This window comes from Pongo pygmaeus, chromosome 1, assembly GCF_028885625.2.
Source record: "Pongo pygmaeus isolate AG05252 chromosome 1, NHGRI_mPonPyg2-v2.0_pri, whole genome shotgun sequence".
NCBI classification, from domain to species: Eukaryota; Metazoa; Chordata; class Mammalia; order Primates; family Hominidae; genus Pongo; species Pongo pygmaeus.
Genome location: NC_072373.2, coordinates 217,936,434 through 217,957,542, shown reverse-complemented (window position 1 = coordinate 217,957,542; position 21,109 = coordinate 217,936,434). Strand labels below are relative to the sequence as shown.

The 21,109-nt window shown below is 43.8% G+C and overlaps 1 pseudogene; it reads left to right on the top strand.

Annotated features, from left to right (window-relative positions):
• The first annotated feature begins 17,661 nt into the window (after window positions 1–17,661).
• Window positions 17,662–20,449, top strand: LOC129008037 (PRAME family member 1-like; annotated as a pseudogene).
• Window positions 20,450–21,109: the final 660 nt, after the last annotated feature.

Genomic DNA, 21,109 nt, shown 5'->3' with positions numbered 1-21,109 from the left:
AAAAGTGCTGGAAAACCTGATGGGCCCTGGCTTGACTTCTGTCCTCCATGGAAGAGATTTGGGGTCGACTGGAAGAGAGGGACTCTGACCCAGACCCCATTCTGCTTCATTCTCTCCTGTAAAGCCCACTCCTTATGGTCCCATAAGGCTCTGACGAGTAAGGAGATGAGACAGAACTGTATAATTTCCAAATAGCAACATTCCCTTGGCATCATACCAAGGTTGCTTTCTTCTGACCTGTCCCTTGTCTTTGCATTATGGATGGACACTCACCACCCACTCTTCCTCCCTAGCACTTCTCACTGGCCTGATTCTGTGCCCCTGGGGTGGGGTGGGGCAGCCCATTGCACCTAAGGCAGCGCAGGGCCTTATGAACTAACAGCCCCACATCCAAGCCCTACATTCCCCAGGGTCTCAGGCACAAGTCTCCAGGCTTTGGTGGACAGAGATCTGTGAGAGCTAGAGAACCTGGTCCACTGCCCTGCTGCCACCTCCCTCTTTCCTTTTTATTTGGGCCCTATCAGCTCTTCCGGGCCACTCCCTTTTTGTGCCCTGTCCCTTTTCTTCATTGCTCTTGCCTTATCCAGCCCGGATGAGTCCCCAGGCCTCCCCCAACCCCTGGGCTGCTACAAGCACCTCCCTCAGGATCAACTCTCTGCTCTCAGAGTGATTTTTCTACTCAGTTTTTTATTGAAGGAAGAAAGAAGGGCAGCCCCTGGTTTAAGCAAGATGTTTATGAATCTGACCTGAAATCAGACTTTTTTGATGACTAGAGTGAAGGGGTGGCCTGCCCCTCCATACCTGTGGGTATATCTCATCAGGTGAGATGAGAGACTGAGAAAAGAAATAAGACACAGAGACAAAGGATAGACAAAGAAAAGTGGGCCGAGGGGAGCGACACTCAGCATACAGAGGACCTGCTCCAGCACAGGTCACTGAGTTCCCTCAGTTTTTATTGATTACTATTTTCCCTGTCTCAGCAACAGGAATGTGGTAGGAGAGCAGGGTGACAATAGGGAGAAGGTCAGCAAGAAACCATGTGCGCAAAGGATTCTGTGTCACAAATAAGTTCAAGAAAAGGTACTATGCCTGGATGTGCACGTAGGCCAGATTTATGTTTCTCTCCACCCAAACATCTCAGTAGAGTAAAGAATAACAAAGCAGCATTGCTGCCAACATGTCTCACCTCCTGCCATAGGGTGGTTTTTCTCCTATCTCAGAATTGGACAAATGTACAGTTGGGTTTTATACCGAGACATTCAGTTCCCAGGGTCAGGCAGGAGACAGTGGCCTTCCTCTATCTCAATTGCAAGAAGCTTTCCTCTTTTACTAATCCTCCTCAGCACAGACCATTCATGGGTGTTGGGCTGGGGAAGGGTCAGGTCTTTTCCATCCCACGAGGCCATATTTCAGACTATCACATGTGGAGAAACCTTGGACAATATCCGGCTTTCCAGGACAGAAGTCCTTGTGGCTTTCTGCAGTGCATTGTGCCCCGGGTTTATCAAAATGGAGAATGATGATGACTTTACCAAGCATACTACTTGTAAACATTTTGTTAATGAGGCACATCCTGGACAGCCCCAGATCTCTTAAAACTTGATTCCATGCAACACATGTTTTTGTGAGCTCAAGCTTGGGGCACAGTGGTTGGGGTAACATTACAGATTAACAGCATCTCAGGGCAAAGCAATTGTTCGGGGTACAGGTCAACATGGAGTTTCTTATGTCTTCCCTTTCTACACAGACACAATCACAGTCTGATTTCTCTTTTCTCTACATATTACCCTTTTCTTTTTGACAAAACTGCCATCGTCATTATAGCCTGTTCTCACTGGTCGCCGTCTCTCCAGAGCTGCTGCATACACCTGTAGACTAACAACAGACAAAACAGACACAGAAGGATTAATACAAAATTTGCAATAGTGGAACTTCTGATAGTTTTAATCCAAGTGACGGGGTTAAGATTTGTGAGGCCATCAGCAGCTTTCATGATTGGCTCATTTCCTGGCACCAGATTTAAATGGGCTTTTCATGCCTCAAAAATTTGTTCTTTTAATTTTGAAATATCTAAAGTAAGATTATCTTCTCTTCCTTGTAGATGGCATCTAAACATGTCTCAGACTCATTATAGGCTCGGGGTGTAATACAAAAACCTGAAGTATTTCAGTCACACTGTAACTGAAAAAGATATCCCATGCTCATGAGCCTATCTCCCATCCAAATGACAGTTTGTCTAAGATCATTAATTTGGTATGCTAATTTTTGATCTATTTGGTTTTGAGAATTCCACAATTTTGAGAAATTCTTTTGCCAATTATTTACATATTTGGCAGTTTGAACAGAGGAATGTAAAGCAATTCCAGCAGCCGCAGGAGTAGTTGTAACTGCAATAAGACCCATAATCACTGCAATCAATGCAAAAATGAATCTTTTGGATCTAGTTAGAACTTCTTATAATACTTCTGTTAAAATATGGACAGATGGGAAAGCCTCCCACAGTCGGTCCATGGACACAGTGATCCACATGCCCTCTCTTGCCCTCACCAGCAGAATAGGGTGCTGCCAATCAAAAGTTGACTCAATGCAGGTAAAAAATCTACAATTTTCACAGGTTATAGTTTGAGAATCTGGTTTAATAACTATGTTTCCTACAACTAGCATATAAGGGGGTTTTACACAACCTTGCAAAGGAATTATCAGATTGGAATTTAGGTTAATAGTATAATATGGCTTATGATTTCTTGTTCCCTCAGCTTGATTTTCAGAACAAATTCTAATGTGGTGCAAGGCCACAGTAAGCTTTCATAATTCTGGATGTTTAGGATGAGTAACATGACTAACTAACTTTGGTCGAGGTGATGAAATTTTCTTTTCACCCCATCTCCATGGATAGGGTGATTCTAACTTTCTCTAAACCTGGTCCAGCATTCCAGTTAAATCACTATCATAGGCCGAATTAGTGGGCCAGACAGATGGAGCCTGTGAGCATGAGTGAGTCTGGCCCATATGATTATTATATAATTAGCCTCAAGGGGCCCAGTCTATAATAGTTCCAAATTCATTGTTTTGTAATACCACCACAGTATCAGCCACACATTCTTCCCAAACTAAGACTTTTGGGTCTTTTGATTCTTTGGGAATTTCCTTGGGGCAAGGCTTCCCCTCAGGCCTAAATTTTAATGATCTTTGATAAGAAGAGTACTGTAAATTACTTATCTGTGACCCAAGTGACATTCTGCTTATAACACGATAAGTAAATCTACTGGTGACACTGACAGTAGGTACTTTTACCAACCAAATTTGCGTTGTAGGCATTAAGCATCCTGATGCTTTCTGCAGGCTATTAGGAGGATAATAATACCCAATGGAAAGGTTTATCATCATTCCTTCTTCTTCAGGTTGGGCAGGGCCATGGTCATCTGTGGGGCCTGGTACCCATGCATTATTATTAACATATACTTCAATAGGATTATCCATCCAAGTGACTGCCTGAATTAAGGGTGGGAAAGGCACATAGGCCCAGTAAGTATAATTAGCTGCAGCTGCTCCTACAGTCACATGGAGACTTACCACCATTGATACAATCATCAAAGCTGCAAGCAGCATAGTCTCTGGAGTTTGTGTTAGCCTTATATTCCTCTGGCTTTTTTTAGTTAACTGTGTCAGCTTCTTTAGTTGGGCCCAGGTCAGCGGTTCCACTTCCTTGGTGGATGACAACTTCTTCAGTAAATTGTAGGTACCTAAACTGGAAGCTGGTTTTTTTCCTGGGGAAATACAAGCAAAACCTCTCCCCCATATTATCACCTTTCCTATTTCCCATGTTTTATTTTTGTTGTCTTTTCACTAAATCAGTTTTCCTTCATGTGGGCTGGTTCTTTTTTCCCAGTAAAATGTTGTTCTGCAGAAGTAGTGGTCTGATTTCTATAAATGTTAAAAAAATGTATAGTATAGAGTGCTAGATTAAGTTGCATCTGGGGAGTTTTATACTCCTTACTTTCTTTTTCCTTTTTTTGTTTCACCAATTGAGCTTTGAGTGTTTTATTAGTTTTTTTCAATTATGGTCTGTCCTTGGGAATTATAGGGGATTCCTGTTGTATGTGTAATTTTCCAATGATTTAAGAATTTTTGAAATGCTTTATTACAGTATCCTGGCTCATTATCAGTTTTAATTTTTTTCTGGAACTCCCATGACAGCAAAACAAGGTAATAAATGTCTTTTAACATGGGAAGTACTTTCTCCTGTTGGGCAGGTTGCCCATACAAAATGTGAATAAGTATCAACTGTCACATGGACAAATGACAATTTTCCAAATGAAGGTACATGTTTGACATCCATTTGCCATAACGCATTAGGACATAGACCTCTGGGATTAACTCCTGCCTCCTGAGTGGGCAGGTGTAGGACTTGATACTGAGTGCAATGCTGTACTATATTTTTTGCCTGTTTCCATGTGATATCAAATTTGTTTTTTAGTCCTGTTGCATCTACATGAGTCAGGGTATGAAGTTCTTTTGCCTCCATGAATGAAGACGACACTATCAAGTCAGCTTGTTCATTTGCTTTAGTTCAAGGCCTGGTATATTATTAGTATGTGCTCGAATATGAGTAACATAAAATGGGAAATTTCTTTTTCTTACAGTTTGTTGTAACAAATTAAACAGCTGATTTAACTGATCATCCATACTATGTTTGATTAGGTCTGTCTCAATATCGTTTGTAGCCTGTACTACATATGCAGAATCTGATACAATGTTAATAGGCTGATTAAAATCTTATAACTCTGAACTGACAGAAACCAACTCTGCTCTTTGAGCTGAGTGATACTGAGTTTAAATGACTCGTTCTTTTTGCCTGGTGTAAGCCACTTTTCCATTGCTGAAACCATCAGTAAACACCACCAGAGCATTTTCTAAAGCTTTATGTCTGGTCATTTTAGGTTAAATTCAAGTAGTCAATTTTAAAAACTTTAAGATTTTTGTTTTTGGGTAATGATTATTAATAATTCCCACAAAATCAGCAAGACCAATCTGCCATGCACCAATATTGATAAAGGCTTGTCTAACCTGTTCCTTGTTTAAAGGAACAATGATTTTATCTGGGTCACTTCCATACAATTTTATTATTTGTAATCTTTCCTGACCAATTAACATAGCCATTTGATCCAAGTACAATGTAAAAGTCTTAATCGTACTGTGAAGAAGGAAAGACCACTCCACAAGATCTGTATTTTGAACAATAACACCTGTTGGAGAATGTGCAGTAGCAAAAATCAAAAGTTGGAGTGGGGCTAAGTGATCTATTCTATTTACTTGTGCTGACCGAAATTTTTCTTCAATTAACTCAATTTCTTTAGTTGCCTCTGGAGTTGATGTTCTTTTACTATTCAATTCTGGATCCTTTCTCAAGATAGAGAACAAATTTGACATGGCATAAGTAAGAATGCCTAGATTTGGCCAAATCCAATTAATACCTACTAGCAATTTTTGAAAGTCATTTAATGTTTTTAATGTGTCTTTTCTTATCTATATTTTTTGTGGTTTAACTTTTCTTTCCTCTACCTGCATTACCAAGCAATGGAAAGGAGTAGAGATTTGAATCTTAGATGCTTTTTTCAGTCCTGCATTTGCAACCTCTGTCTGCAGAAATGTGTAACAGTCAATTAATTTGTCTCTCATTTCTGCAGCACACAAAATATCATCAACATAATGAATGATATAACAGTCTGAAAACTTGTCTCTAACAGGCTGAAGAGCTTGAGCTACAAAAGTCTGACAAATGGTTGGACAATTAAGCATTCTCTGAGGCAACACTTTCCACTGAAACCTGGTGGCTTGTTCTTTATTATTTATGACTGGTATAGTAAAAGCAAATTTTTCCAAATCCTGTTTTGCTAGAGGAATGGTAAAAAAGCAATCCTTCAGATCAATTGTAATTAAAGGCCAATCTTTGGGGATCATGGCCAGAGAAGGCAACCCAGGTTGGAGAGCCCCCATAGGTTGAATTACAGCATCGACGGCTCTTAAATCAGTTAGCATGGGCCATCTGCCGGATTTTTTTCTGAGTTACAAACACAGGAGAATTCTAAGGTGAAAATGAAGGCTGAATATGTCCCTTTTCAAATTGTTCTTTTGTTCATAACTGTAAAGCCTTCAGCTTTTGTTTTGGTAGCAGCCCCTGATTTACCCATACAGGTTTTTCTGTTTTCCAAGTTAATGGAATGGGTTTTGGAGTGGCCAATCCTAAAAAGGATATCCTATTCCTTTTCTTTCTTGATTTCCCTCAGCCTCATTTGGGACTTTAATGCCATCTCCATTTTTGACTAATCCTTTGCCAGGGAGATATCCCATTTTAGTCATGATTTTTTGACTCGTGGTGCTGTATAGGGAGTCTGGGATAGTAATCTCTGCATGCCATTGTTGTAGCAAGTCTTGGCCCCATATATTAATTGGAATAGAAGTAATCATAGGTTGAACTGTACTTTCTTGATGATCAGGTCCTAGACAATGTAAAATCATGGCACTTTGATACACTTCTGAGGCGGCGTCCACACTGACAACTCCTGTAACAGGCTTTCATTTAGGCCATTTTTTTGGCCATTGATTCAAGACGATGATAGAAACATCAGCCCAAGTATCCACAAATCCTTCAAACTGCTTTCCCTGAATAGTGACTGCACACACAGGTCTATTCTCTGAGACCTGACTAGCCCAATGAGTGGCTTTTCCAGCAGGGTTGGTACTTTCAAATCCTCCTGTTCTTTCCGTTTTGTTTTCTCCAATTTTAATATGAGGCAAAAGCAATAATTGAGCAATTCTATCACCTGGATTGTCACTCCAGGGAATAGTGGGCTGATCACTAACTGAATTTCCCCTTTAAAATTGGAATCAATTATGCCAGTATGAATTTGGACCCCCTTCAAATTTAGACTTCATCTCCCTAAAATAAGACCCACTGTCCCTTCTGGCAGTGGGACATATACCCCTGTAGAACTCTTTTGGGGGGGGGTCTCTCCAGGGAGTAAAGAAACCTTTTGAGTGGAACATAAGTCTACTGCTGCGCTGCCTGCTGTGGCGGGGGACTGCTGTTGTATTGTTGTACTGACTCCCTGAAGTGGTGGTATTTGCTGTGGGGTTTGCTGTCTCTGAAAACCCTGAGGAACAAATGGCTGAATCGGGAATGCCCCAGTTTGTTGTAGGGCCTTAGGCTGGCCCCTCATCCTGTTTTCCAACAATAGTTGCCCAATTTTATCAAATTTGGAATGACATTGATTAGCTCAGCGTTTTCGTTTTCCACATCTTGGACACAGGCCAGGTAGCTCCTTATTTTCACTCTGTTTATTTAAGACTGGGCAGTTCTTTTTAGATGACCTATTTGACCACAATTATAACATTTTCCCCCAAATCTCCTAACTGTCCTCCTAAAGTGACTCCCATCATTGCTTGAGCCATTAGCATTGCCTTAGGCATAGCTCCTCCAATCCCAGCGCAAGCTTTAACATATTTTGTAATTACATCATCTCCTGCTGGACCTTTTCCTTTTAATGGCTTTATGGCTGATTGACATTCTGGATTTGCATTTTGATAAGCCATTATTTCTACAATAACTTTTTGGGCATTGTCGTCTGAAATAGATTTTTGAGTGGCATCTGGCAACCTTGCTACAAAGTCTGGATGTGGCTCTTTACAGCCTTGTCTAATTGAATTAAAAGAAGTGCAAGTGGTTCCTGGGTTCTGAATTTTTTCCCAGGCCCTGAGGCAAATAGTTCTTAGTTGTTCAATAGCCTCATTCTGCATTACTGATTGTTGGCTAATTGTGCTCCAATTTGGACCTGCTCCTAGCAATTGATCTGTATCTTTATTAACAGCAGGATAAGTAGCCTGATTTTTTCATACCTGTTCTTGTACTCCATCAGTCCATTAGTTTTTAAATTGTAGGAACTGAGAGGGTGAAAGGGAAGATTTAGCCAAAATTTCCCTATCATAGAGAATAAGTCTATTTCCATGAGCAATGGAATCTAACAATGTTCTCATATAAGGGGAGTTGGGTCCATATTGTTTAACTCCTTCCTTCATTTGTTTCAACATTTTCATGGTGTAAGATTCATATCTAGCCTCAATTTGGACAGACGCTCCTGCTTGCCCCCCTTTACTGGCTGGTATTGGTTGTAAAATTACCGGGAACTACCATGCCTCAAGATCTCCTTGTTTTCTGGTTTTATCAATGATTTCATGCAGTGTACTACCTAGTACACTAGGTGGTGATGTAGGATTAAACACCACTGCCATGGGTTGCTGGTAAGGTGCCGTGATATTTGGCAGGGGACACACCACTTGAGGTCTGTATTGAACCTCTGGAGACGGCTGATACTGAAGTTCAGTTGGCGGCCAGTATTTTTAAACTAACAGTGGTTGGGTCTTATTTTCTACTGGTTGATGTTGTGGATACTGTATCTGAATTGGCATTGCTGGCATAGAGACTCTATCCTTTTCTACTTGATATTCTCTTGCGGTTTGCAGTTGTCAAACCTGCATTTGAGGTTGTAATGTTATAGGCATCTGAACCAATGGAGAAGGAGTTGATGGCCATTGTGGCTTAGGTTCTGATTGCCCCAATAATTCTGGACTTCCTTCCCCGCATTTTGATGATTCAGGATCTATTACCTCCTGGAATTGATTGTAGTCAATATTTTGTGTTGACCGAGCCATTACAGACTCTGCTTCATTTTTACAATGTGAACTTTCCATTCCTTTCTGGGATTTTGTCCCTGTCTCTTCTTCACAATCTATTACACAGCTTTCAGGGGTATCAGAAACTGAAATACTATCTTTTTCTATTTCAAATTGTTCTAAAGTTCCTTAATAATGGCCCAGTCATTCCATACTGTAAGTGTGATGATTTTACCTTCCCTACTTGCTTGTTTTAATTCTTTGACAATTTTTTCCCAATCTTTTAGATCTAAAGTTCCCTGGTTTGTAAACCATGGGCAGAATTGTTCTATTGTTTGACATAGCGTAATTAGATTTTCTGTAGAAGCTCTAACTCCCCCTCCTTAGAAGAATTTTAATGAAGCTGAGATAAGAGGCATACTTACTTTAAGTTTGTACGATTGTTACCCTGGGTTCCTCCGAGTGCACAAGCTTCCCAAAAGGCTGACTGTGGATGTACTCGGGAATCTCTCATTGACTGTCCTCAATGCTCACGTTTTTAGCATACCTTCACCCTCGAGAAAGGACCCATGTTGGGCACCAGATGAAGGGAGCCAGCCCCTCCACACCTGTGGGTATTTCTCATCAGGTGGTTTGAGAGACTGAGAAAAGAAATAAGACACAGAGACAAAGTATAGAGAAAGAAAAATGGGCCCAGGGGACTGGTGCTCAGCATATGGAGGACCCGCACTGGCACCAGTCTCTGAGTTCCCTCAGTATTTACTGATTACTCTTTTCACTATCTCAGTAATTGGAATGAGGCAGGAGAGGAGGGTGATAGTGGGGAGAAGGTCAGCAAGATAACATGTGAGCAAAGGAATCTGTGTCACAAATAAGTTCAAGGGAAGGTACTATGCCTGGATGTGCACATAGGCCAGATTTATGCTCCTCTCCACCCAAACATCTCAGTGGAGTAAGAGTAACAAAGAAGAATTGCTGCCAACATGTCTTGCCTCCTACCACAAGGCAGTTTTTCTCCTATCTCAGAATAGAACAAATGTACAATCGGGTTTTATACTGAGACATTCAGTTACCAGAGGCAGGCAGGAGACAGAGGCCTTCCTCTTATCTCAGTGGCAAGAGGCCTTCCTCTTTTACTAATCCTCATCAGCACAGACCCTTCATGGGTGTCAGGCTTGGTGGAAGGTCAGGTCTTTCCCATCCAATGAGGCCATATTTCAGACTATGACATTGCGAGAATCCTTGAACATACCTGACTTTCCAAGGCAGAGGTCCCTGTGGGTTTCTGCAGTACATTGTGCCCATGGTTACTTGAGAATGGAGAATGGTGATGACTTTTATCAAGCATACTGCCTGTAAACATTTTGTCAGCACAGCCCATCCTGCATAGCCTCAGATCCCTTAAACCTTGATTCTATACAACACATGTTTCTGTGAGCTCAAAGTTTGGGCTAAAGTTACAGAATAACAGCCTCTCAGGGCAAAGTCACGGTACAGATCAAAATGAAGTTTCTTATGTCTTCCTTTTCTGCATAGACACAGTAACAAACTGATCTCTCTTTCTTTTCCCTGCATACACTAGTCTTCTTCTTTAGTCTGCTAGATGTGGGAAGGGTGTTAAGAAAAGATCTCTCATCAATATGACCTAGCCCCCAAAAAGCATGCTTGATTTTTCAATGTGGTAAAGAAATATTTAAACCATGTTTCATGTCTATATGATTATTAGTATTTATATATTATTTTGTTTTGTTTTGTTTTTGAGATGGAATCTCGCTCTGTCACCAGGCTGGAGAGTGGTGGCACAATCTCAGTTCACTGCAACCTCCACCCTCCAGGGTTCAAGCAATTCTCCTGCCTCAGCCTCTCTAGTAGCTGGGAGTACAGGCATGTGACACCATGCAAAGCTAATTTTCATATTGTCAGTGGAGACAGGGTTTCACCTTGTTGGCTAGGATGGTCTTGATCTCTTGATGTTGTGATTCACCGGCTCCGGCCTCCCAAAGGGCTACTATTACAGGCATGAGCCACCACATCTGGCCATATTTATATATTATTAGTAGTATTTTGCTAAAAGGGAATTTTGATATCTTTATAAGACACAACAATTTAATTAAGGAAGGACCACTGCCCACCATGAGGCAGGTATGGGTTGGTGATGCCCGGAGGCTCCAGGTAATCAGCGATGTGAATGCACCCTTCCAAAGCAGGGATCATTCCTTGTGCAATGAAGCTGTTTCCCAGCACAGCTAATGGTCAGAAATGGATTCTTCTGGATCTGCCCATTAGGACTGAACAGGGTCTCAGCATCTGGTTAGCAGGGAGGGACCCTGAGAAGGGGCTTTACTTGACTGACTCACACTCCTTGCCCACATAGAATGTTCCTGGCCCTGTCTGTATATCTTGTGTGTATTAACCCAACGATCAGCCACAGAAGAAAGCAAGGAGGTAATAGATTTGTAAAGAGAAGTAAAGAACAGGAGGGATTGATAAAAATGAGGAAATATCATGGATGCCTGACTTCCTGGGGCAGGACTTCATTAAAAACACAGCTCAGTACTTTTAATTTTTCTTTTTTTCTTTTTCTTTTGTTTTTTCTTTTTTCTTTTTTTTTTTCTTGAGACAGAGTCTTGCTCTGTTACCCAGGCTGGAGCGTAGTGGTGTTATCTCAGCTCAGTGAAACCTCTGCCTCCCAGCTTCAAGTGATTCTTCTGTCTCAGCCTCCCAAGTAGCTGGGAATACAAGTGCCCACCAACATGCTCGGCTAATTATTTTTTTGGCTCCGAGTCTCACCCTGCCTCCCAGGTTGGAATGAAGTGGCATGATCTGGAGATCTCACGTACGTGGACCAGAGAGGATACAGCAGTTTGTTTATCTTGGGCTGTGGGTGCATGGGAAGTAGGTAGGGCTCTTGTGACCACAAACCCAAGGCCTCTGAAATCAGAAGGTAACAACAAGGGCCGGGACCTACCCCGGGGCCTGTGCTTGCAGGGACCCTCGCTCTCATTTGTATGTGGGGTTCCTGAGTGATTTCAGATTCCTCACCCATCCCCATTGGCTCTTCTAGGGGAGATGCATTTATAACACCTGTAGGTAACCCTGTGTAGGAAAAGATTGCAGAACCCACAAGGGCCCATGCTGAGTAAGGCTTTCTCCAGGTGGGCACAAAAACCCCTAGCTCCCCAGCCACTGCCAGAGCTTGGGGTTGGGGGCCCCACATGGAGGCAAATGCAAGGATCATTGGCAAAGGCAGGGCTGAGTGAAAGGAGAAGAGGAGCACATGGAAAAGACACAGGGGTCTCTGACAGTTCCAGGACCAGAGGCACTTGGGAGTGGGAGAGGCATGACTGGGAGATAGGTCCAGGGCTTTTTCTGAGCCCTGAGGCCCCAGCAGGTTTACCTCCCTCCCAAGATGTCTCTGGGCTATTGTACATGGGAGTCAGGGCTGGCTCCGCTGCAACCCTGTGGGAAAGGCATAGATCCCTCAGGGTCTAAAGTTCAACTTTACACATTATCCTCAAATGAGGAGTTTTACCCAGTGAACTCTTGTCCGCAGATCCCATGTCTTCTTGCGGGACTCCCAGAGGAAGTTGTCCTATCAGATTCGTGGGATGTTCTACTTTTCTCTTCCATAGAAGCAGCTCTGTCAGGTAGAGTTGTACCTTTCTAGGTGGCCGCACACACACACACACACATGCTTACCATGTGGTCATTGCAGTGATGCCCACTGGGCCTGGAGTTCTTTCATAGCACCCAGCTGAAAAAAGCCTCACCTAAGGCAAAGAAGAGACGTGGCTTGGACAAAAAAATACTTACTGCATTCCAGGTGCAGCCTTATCATCTCTAAGGGTTGGGCCAGGGGAACCTGGGAAGGGATGGCCCCTGCACTGGGACCTGTCCTAGGCTCTGCCATCATCCTGGCAGCCTTGGAAGACCAGAAGGGTCAGATCTTCTTCTGAAAGCCAGGCAGCGTCACCACCCAGAAGTCCAGGGTGCCTCTTTAGGTCCAGAGCAGCAGCTGTGGAGTTTCCTGCTTTGTGCCTTGCCATGTTCACCAACATCACTCAACATGAATTGGGGAAAATTTCTTAATTACTGCTGGATCTCTCTGCATTGTGGCCATGTTCTGAAGCCCAGGAGAGATGGGCTGATGGCCTTGGGATGCATAAAGTGACACCGGCCCCATCAGCTCAGGCTGGGGGAGAAAACAGTGCTCAGGAATATTCTAGAGAGCCTAAGCAAGGGCCTCATAGGAGCTTTGGAATCCCAGTGTGGACGCTGGGACTGGAGAATAGGTCAGATCATTTCCTGAGATGGGTTTCGAAGGTTGCTCTAAGCTAGGCAGCAGATGAGCACCTCGAGAAGAACTGGTGACAGGACATGGTAGAAAAGACCCCAAGCGCAGGATTCTTACTGGGGTCCTGGGGGTGCTGCTGCAGCCCTTGAAATAGGCAGGAAGAGGAAGTCAGTCAGCCAGTTCTTTCCAATACTTAGTTTGTTGAACAGCTTGGGGCTTCCACTGAGCGCCTCACCTGAGGGATTTGCCAGTCATTTGCTCCCAGAACATGCGCAGGTTTTTCTCTGGCCAAGTCCCAGGTTTATCAGGTTAAAAATGGGGAAAATTGCAACGTGCCTTAGATTCTCCATGAGTGAGAGCTGAGGTCCAGTATGATCGGTACCAGCTGTCTGTTGTGCCTCTTGGATGCTCAGTGAACACAGATTCTCACAACCATTATTGGTGCTGAGCTCACCCTCAGCCTCAGGTTTACAAAGTGGGGCATGGGAAGTAGAAGCCTCACTGGGCTCAGGTGATCCTCCCACCTCAACTTCCCGGGCAGCTTGGCCTACAGCCGCACACTGCCTCCACCCGGCTAATATCTTGTATTTTTATTAGAGACAGGGTTTCATCACATTGCGCATATTCCTCACAAACTCCTGAGCTCTAGTGCTCTGCCTTTCTTGGCTTCCCAAAGGACTGGGATTGGAGGCCTGAGCTTTCTTTCTTTCTTTTTCTTTCTTTCTTTCTTTCTTCTCTCTCTCCTTCCTTCTTTCTTTCTTTCTCTTTCTTTCTTTCTTTCTTCTTTCTTTCTTTCTTTCTCACTTTCTTTTTCTGTCTTGCATGCTTGCTTGCTTTTTCTTTTGTTCTTTTTTCAGACAGTGTCTTGCGGTCACACAGGTTGGAGGGCAGTGTCGCCATCTCAGCTCACTGCAACTTTCACATCCCGGGTTGAAGCGATTCTCCAGCCTCAGCCTTCTGAGTAGCTGGGAGAGCAGGCATCTGCCACTACGCTCGGCTAATTTTTTGTATTTTTAGTAGAGACCGAGTTTCACCGTAGTAGCCAGAATGGTCTCGATATCCTCACCTCGTGATCAGCCCACGTTGTCCTCACAAAGTGCTGATATTACAGGCATGAGCCACTGTGACTTTGTCTGAGCTTTCTTTGTAGGCCTCACGGTGATGCTCTGATAAGAATCTCTGCGTTCAATATTAGCAGCAGGAAAAGACTCTAAGAAGGAAGAAAAATGAATTATCAAATTAATGTAGGAAGGGAGTCAGTGAAATTAAGATTTGGATGAAGGGTCCTGGAAAATGACTGGGGCCAATAGTTGCTGGGAAATGTTCCACTGTGGGAAGATTCCAGAGTCTAAAGAAAAGGTTTCCAGATGATTGCACCATGACAGGGACATATGAAATCTCGTACATTTCTTTCTCACATCCTGTAGAGCCAACAGTTTCTACCTGGGTGGCTTCCAGCTTGGGAAAGTCTCCCTTCCCAGGTCTGGCCCCAATCTTCTCTCTGGCCTCTGCTCCAGCTCACATTCTCTGATTCCATCTTTGCAAGCTGCTTTTCTGAGAGGAGCCCATCATTTTTGTGGGTAAACACACTTTACCTTCTAGTAGGGCCAGGACAATACCTGCCTCCTGTGTTCTCAAAGCCAATGTTATGGTTTAAGGGTCTGCCCTATCTCTTTTGATGATTCTCCTTTTAATTTCTGAACTCAATGTAGGGTGGGTGAGATGGCTGATGCCTGTAATCGCAGCACTTTGGGAGGCCGAGGTGGGAAGATCACTTGAGGTCAAGAGTTCGAGACCAGCTGGGCCAACATGGTGAAACCCCATCTCGACTAAAAATACAAAAATTAGTGGGGCATGTTGGAGTGCACCCATAATTCCCAGCTACTCAGGAGGCAGAAGTTAGAGAATCACTTGAAGCCAGAAGGTTGAGGTTGCAGTGAGCTGAAATCGTGCCACTGCACTCCAGCCTGGGTGACAGATGGAGGCCCAGTCTGAAAATCAATCAAACAATCAATAAATAAACTGAATCTTGACAATAGACTTTCAATCCTGACATCTAGGTGCCCACAAGATAACTGCCATGTTTTATATTGTCTTGTTTCCTTTCCAGGTTCCCATCAGAACACCTAGTCTCATACTGTCACTCCCCACCTCACTTGGTCACTTTGTCCTGATTTCCTTCAGTGAAGCCTTCAGTTAGTCTTGAGATAGATCAGGCCCTCAGTGGTTCCTTTCTTCTACCTGAATGTGCACATGATCTGCTATGTTAGATAGCATAAAACCAAGGTGACCATTTGATATACACAGCTTTTTATTCTGTTTTCTTGGGAATGACATCACTGTCTTCTTCAGGCTGTTGCAGCTCTGAAACATTTTGACAATTTTGATGGGCCAAACGTCCTCCAATAAGGAAGCCTTAAGGCTTTTTTTTTTTTTTTGTCTAACATCAGGAACAGATTAATCCCTTCCCTGTATCACTATGAAAGTCATCTATTAGCCAAACTTCATCAGTATTTGGGGAATAAATGAACGAATGTGTTTTGGACTTTTACCCTATTATTTCTTCTTTGACTTCCATAAATGTGTATCTAATTCAATCAGTTAGTCAGAAGAAAGTTGAAAACTCAATCAGGATTGACTGGGTGTGACTACAAGATCTAATCAGGTATCACTTTCTGATTGGAAGCTGGTGATTGAGAAGGGAAGGGTGGGGTTAGAAAGGGGTATAAAAGCTCCTGAGGGTACACAGAAGAGACCCACAGCACTCGTACCTGAAGCTACTGCTTGGTTCTCTGAGAGGTCCCAGAACTCTGCAAAGTGAGTCCAGCGCTTGTAAGTCACCACCTTCTTAGGGTCACACCCATTTGATCTGCAGCCAGCCAGTCAGGGATGGTGACACACATCCCAAAGTGGCACAGAATATTTTTCTGTCTGTTTTGTGAGATGAAGAGATTTAGGCTTTCATTTTTCCTCTAAATGTAGTTTTGTCTTCATCCATCAAATTGTGATTTGTGCTTGGTTTCTGTCCTTTTCAAATTCTTATGGAAGCAGTTTTTAATAAATATATTAAAAATTTACAGTTAGATGAATTTTTATTTCTTGATATTTGAAGTTATTTGTTTTTGTGCCCTTCAATTACAGTTCATAGACTTGGTGTTATTGTGATTCTCCAAGTGTGCTTTCATTTTCATGAAATCCTTAAAGGTATCCCACATACCAATCTCAAGAGTGCAGTTTTGCTCAGATCATGGGATTTATTTTTGCCGCTAGGATCTGTCCAAAAGTGGGTAGTTGTGAGTATGTGGAAGTGATGTGTATTGGAACGTTCATCTTGGAGTTACAGTGCTCTAGAATAGCATCATAGCACTTTTACAGTTTCTGGTTAATTATTATCATTTTTTTTTTGAGATGGAGTTTCCCTACTGTTGCCCAGGCTGGAGTGCCATGGTGTGATTTGGCTCACCGAAACTTCTGCCTCCCGGTTACATGTGATTCTCCTGCTTCAGCCCCCTGAGTAGCTTGGATTACAGGCACTCACCACCATGCCCAGCTAATTTTTGCATTTTTAGTAGACACGGGGTTTCGCATGTTGGCCATGCTAGCCTCAAAATCCTGACCACAGGTGATCTGCCCACCTCGGGCTCCCAAAGTGCTGGGATTACAGGAGTAAGCCACTGCGCCCGGCTACATTTAGCATTTCTCTACATACCTTCCAAATGCTGTGGAATACCATCACACCACTTTTACAGTTCCAGTGAATTATTTTGTATTTTTCTGGGATGTATTCTGACTCTGTCACCCAGACTGGAGTGCAGGGCACTGAGCTAGGCTCCCTGGAAACTCTGCCTCTGGGGTTCAAGTGATTTTCCTTCCTCTGCCTCCACGGTAGCTAGGATGACAGTCATGCATGACCATGCTTGGCCAATATTTAAATTAATTAATTTGTCAATTTGCTTATTTTTGAGTTAAGAGTCTAACTCTGTCACCCAGGCTGGAGAGCAGTGGTGCGATCTCGGCTCACTGCAACCTCTGCCTTCTGGAGTCAAATGATTCTTAATTTTTTTTTATTTATTAGAGACATGGTTTCATTATGTAGGCTAGGCTGTTCTCGAACTTCTGACCCCAAGTGATCTGCCTGCCTTGGCGTCCAGCAGTGTTGGGTACAGACATGAGCCACAGCATCCGGTCCATTTCTGGTAGAAAATTTTCAAAATAAAAAATAATGGCATCGATTTTAGGAAGTCCCTTTAGTGTTTCCCCAGCATGTTCATGGTGTGAACTGAGCATGTAGGTTGTCTGAGGCCACAGGACACTCTCATTCTTATTGCTTTAAGGTGGTAAGTGACAAGGAATTTTTCCTCAGAAAGTTAGAGCTTGGCTTTCAGGATCCTCAGTGGCACTATCCGGTGGTTCTGGGATTCAGTGGAGCAATGGATGAAAGTTAATAAGCCAGTGGTCTCTTTGACCCCTCCCTCCTTGGTGTTTGGAAGACATTCTTCCTGGTACCAGTAGAAGCAGAAATATAGATTTGAAGCCACCAAGCGCAGAGTGGAATTGGGGTAAAGTGGTAATTTTTCTACCTCTACCAGAGCAATGATATTGGTCCTAGGAGAAGATGAGGTGATTGTGTTTGCCCTGAGATTGATATGTTTTCCCTGGATTTGTCTTCTAGAAATTTTCCTTGCAGATCCATCAGGATGAGCATCCAGGTCCCACCCAGACCCCTGGAGCTGGTGGGGCAGAGCCTGCTGAGAGACCAGGCCTTGGCCATCTCTGCCGTGGAGGAGCTGCCCAGGGTGCTCTATCTCCCACTCTTCCTGGAGGCCTTCAGCAGGAGACTCTTCCAGACTCTGACGGTGATGGTGCAGGCCTGGCCCTTCACCGGCCTCCCTCTGGGATCGCTGATGAAGACGCTTCATCTGGAGACCTTAAAAGCATTGCTGGAAGGACTTCATATGCTGCTTACACAGAAGGTTCACACCAGGTAAGGTGACCCAGGAGGGCTGGTAGATAGGACTCAAGTGTCCAGGGAAAGAACAGCAGGGTCAGGCAGAGAAGTAGCCCAAAGGTGGCCCAGAGTCTTCTGATGGTGTTGGCAAGGAAGCTCAGGGAGGCTTTGGTCATTGTCCAGATCCTCAGAGAAAGGACTGTTCACAATACAGGGTCCACTGTGGGAACAGAAACCTGCCTTTACTCAGTGGAAGGTAAAGGGAATAGAAGTGGGGACCAGTCAGAATCAAAAAGGGAAAGGGATTGAGAAAAGACAAAGTGAACAGGGAGCACTGAGGACAGGAGTAGCTGACTTATGGGATGAGAATGAAAGCAAAGGTCAGGGATGGGTCCTTCTAAATTCTGAGCCTCTCCCTTACTTTACCCACAGGAGGTAGAAACTTCAAGTGCTGGATGTGTGGGATGTTGATGAGAATTTCTGGGCCATAAGGCCTGGAGCCTGGGCCCTGTCCTGCTTCCCAGAGGCCATGAGTAAGAAGGAGACAGCAGAGGACTGTCAAAGGATGGAAGAACACTAGATCTTAAAGGTGTTCATAGACGTCTGCCTCAAGGAAATACCCCAGGATGAGTGCCTGAGATACCTCTTTCAGTGGGTTTACCAAAGGAGAGGTTTAGTACACCTGTGCTGTAGTAAGCTGGTCAATTATCTAACGCCGATTAATTATCTCAGAAAGTCATTGAAAATAACACATCTGAGTAGTATTCAGGAGCTGGAAATTCGCAACATGTCCTGGCCACAACTGATAAGAAAGCTTCGTTGTTACCTGAAGGAGATGAAGAATCTTCGCAAACTCGTTTTCTCCAGGTGCCATCATTACACGTCAGACAATGAATTCGAAGGATGGTTCATCCAAATTCAGTTCTGTGTTCCTCAGGCTGCAACACCTCCAGTTGCTTAAAATAAAAGTGATCACCTTCTTCAGTGGACACCTGGAACAGCTGATCAGGTGAGAAATGATCCTGCATTTTGTATGCAGACCACAGCACAGCCTTATTTTGCTACAGCAAACACTAGAAGGCATGTACTGTGTGCCAGCCAGTGGCAACGTCGCAGTGAAGGGGTCACCAGAAGGTCAACACATTGTCCCATTCAGTGTTCCATGTCCTGGGGTGGCTATCACAGGATCGCTCCAAAAAGGGCAGAAGGGTCACCTGGGGTCCTGGGGTAGAAGCTAGAGAGGGACACCATGCACAAGCTAGTTAGTGGGGGTTTCAGGTCTATTGGGGTTGCACGTGTGAATTTCCTTTTACAAAGTGTGTTTCAAGTTGATATGATGTCAAAGAGACAATAGACGAGGGTATGAAAGGAGGGAAAGTGCATCAAACCTGTGCATTTAACAATAGGTCTGTCCTCACTAGCTTAGTGATTACGTATGATCCTGTCTCTAATTCCCTGTCTTTAAAAGGTTGTTCTGAACTCCAGGATAGTCAATTGACATGGAAAATGCGGGCTTCCAGGATGGAGTGAGGGAGTAGGCATGACAGTGATAAAAAGTGATAGTTGGTTTGCAGATGCAGGCATGTCAGGGAGCTCCTGCCAACAGGTAGCCCTAGATGATGTCCCCACACCTTGCTGAGTTGAGTTCTTTGTGCACATCTCCCACTGGGTACCTGTGGCTCAGAGATGAAGTTTTCTGCTAAAAGATGACCAAAAAAAAAAAAGGCTTTAGAGATGTTGTGGCCTTGAACTAATCACACAAGCAATGGTGAAAGGGCTGAGGCTAACATGGGACTGCCTCTGAATGATCAGGGTCCTCATCATGCAGCAACTTGCATGCTGACCATCATCAGATGGTGGGAGCAAATGTGTTTGTTTGAAGCAGGCATTTTCCTTGAGGTTATTCCCCACTACCTTCATCTAACTCGTACCATTGCTCAGAACCAACTTCTTGATCTCCACAGGTGCCTCCAGAACCCCTTGGAGAAATTGGAATTAACTTGTGGATACTTATTGGAAGAGGATGTGAAGTGCCTCTCCCAGTACCCAAGCCTCGGTTACCTAAAGCATCTGAATCTCAGCTATGTGCTGCTGTTCCGCATCAGTCTTGAACCCCTCGGAGCTCTGCTAGAGAAAATTGCTGCCTCTCTCGAGACTCTCAGCTTGGAGGGCTCTCAGTTCCACTACTCCCAACACAGTGCCATCCTGCCTGGCCTGAGCTGCTGCTCCCAGCTCACCACCTTCTACTTTGGCAGAAATTGCATGTCTATGGACGCCCTGAAGGACCTACTGCGCCACACCAGTGGGCTGAGCAAGTTAAGCCTGGAGACGTATCCTGCCCCTGAGGAGAGTTTGAATTCCTTGGTTCGTGTCAATTGGGAGATCTTCACCCCACTTCGGGCTGAGCTGATGTGCACAATGAGGGAAGTCAGGCAGCCCAAGAGGATTTTCATTGGCCCCACCCCCTGCCCTTCTGTGGCTCATCACCATCTGAGGAACTGGAGCTCCATCTTTGCTGCTGGGGAAGGCGTGCCTAGCGGGGTAGATAAATCCAAAGTACTCTTCCAGGCTCCTGGACACTAAAGTCTACTCTGTAGGTGCAAGCTACTTTTCTATTTTCTTATTTCCATTTTTAATAATTCCAAAATTTTTATTAAAGACAATTTGAGACAGTGTTTCTCTATGTTGCTCCAGCTGGGCTTATGGGATCCTCCTGCCTCAGCTTCCTAAAGTGCTGCGATTACTGGGATGAGTGACTGTGTCCAGGTCACATGCAACTTAAAGGAATCACAGGCAAGTGCTCAGTGCAAGGGAAAAAAAAAAGATAACAGCAAGGGGCAAGGCTGGAGGGAAATGTTGAGGTGACGTCAATGAGAACTTCAGGGACACGTGTCCTACAGAGTCAGAAAGAGAAGCTAAAGTTCTGCATTGATGAGAATGTTATCCCTGCAAGGACGGTTACCAAGGAATGTCAGAAACAAAGAGTGCCTGAATGAAAACTTTTAACCTGTGTAGCAATTTATCCATCAGAAATCTCTAGTGATTGAGTTACTGATGGAAAAATAATGAAATACTAATTTGTCTGTGATTGAGTTTCAGCTGTAGAACATCAAAGCAACCAAATAAAATTTGAACATTTTGAGTATTTCCCGCCCATTCTTGTTCTTTGTTTTGTTTTGGAGACAAAAATCTCACTT